The following is a 1,210-nucleotide window of genomic DNA, read 5'->3' as shown; positions in this document are numbered from 1 at the left end:
TGGGGCTCGGCGGGGAGCCGATCGCAGCCGGGAAGGATTCGCCGGCAGCGCGCCCGGCTCTGGTAGCTTATGGTGGTTAGTGGTTGGTTAGTGATAGTTTGTGGTTAGTTAGTGGTAATTAGTGGTTTGTAGTTGGTTAGTGGTGGTTAGTGGTGGTCCTCACTGAGGTCCTGTGCAGCCACGCTACTCCGACCAGCCTGAGCCCACCAGCTCTGGGTCTGAGACCAAACCAGGCAGTCCAGCCTAATCCCAGTTCCTGTCTGTTGGGCTGGATGTACTGAGGTGGATTATTTCCCAGCTCAATCAGCAGCCACAGCCAGGAGAACATCTGGGAGAGCTGCTAACCCAGATGCGGGGATGGCTGTGTCAGGTAGAGTGCTGCACAGCCGGCAGGTCTTGGTGTGGTTTGCAGGCTGAGGCCCTAGAGATGCGAGCTTCAGCTTACAGAACCGTGTTCTCAGGTGTCTGGTGCTGTGATCATCCGATATGCTCAGGGTCACGTTGTCTCCGTTCAGTTGTAACTGTGCTGCATAATTAACGGAATTAGTGCATCGAGAGTTAGCAAAAGCAGGAATTCTGAAGCAGAGACCAGTTTTACAGGGTTTTTTTACATACTGGAGCATTCACAACACTAGAGGGCACCGAGACCAGGCAGGAATCAGCTGGGGAGGCGAAGCAGATTGTGAGCACCCCTGCACCCGGACATACGGGCACACGGACACGTGGACACACGGACACAGAAACACGCTGCATTGGCACAGGAGGATCATCCCCCTCACACACGATATGGTGCACAAGCCAGTCTCCCCGGAGTGTTTTTCCACGGCATCCTGCAGGGCTGAATGCCGGGTGTTTCCGTGGGCAGGCAGGCACGGGCAGGACACGGGGCATCCCCGCAGGAGCCGCGGGAAGGGACGGGCCAGCGCCGCTCCAGCGTTTTCCCAGAGGGGAATTGTTGTGGTTTTGCGCTGCCAGAGGAATGAAGAGCTCGGGATCGCTGTTGAGCAACTCGGTTGGTATCTCTCGGGCTTCTGCAGAGGCTGCTCTGGTCTGGTGTCAGCAGAGGGCACTGGGAGATCGCCGGGAGCCTGCCCGAGCCGAGGAGCATCAGCAGCTCCCCAAGCTTCGTGTACGAAGGTCACAGATCCAGTTGTGCCTTGTCCTTTTCTCTCCTTCTGCTGTTGAACCCAGTCTCTCTCCTCTCCTCTCC

The sequence above is a fragment of the Geospiza fortis genome, unplaced genomic scaffold, assembly GCF_000277835.1.
Source record: "Geospiza fortis unplaced genomic scaffold, GeoFor_1.0 scaffold874, whole genome shotgun sequence".
Classification (NCBI taxonomy): Eukaryota; Metazoa; Chordata; class Aves; order Passeriformes; family Thraupidae; genus Geospiza; species Geospiza fortis.
This window is presented reverse-complemented; position numbering follows the sequence as displayed.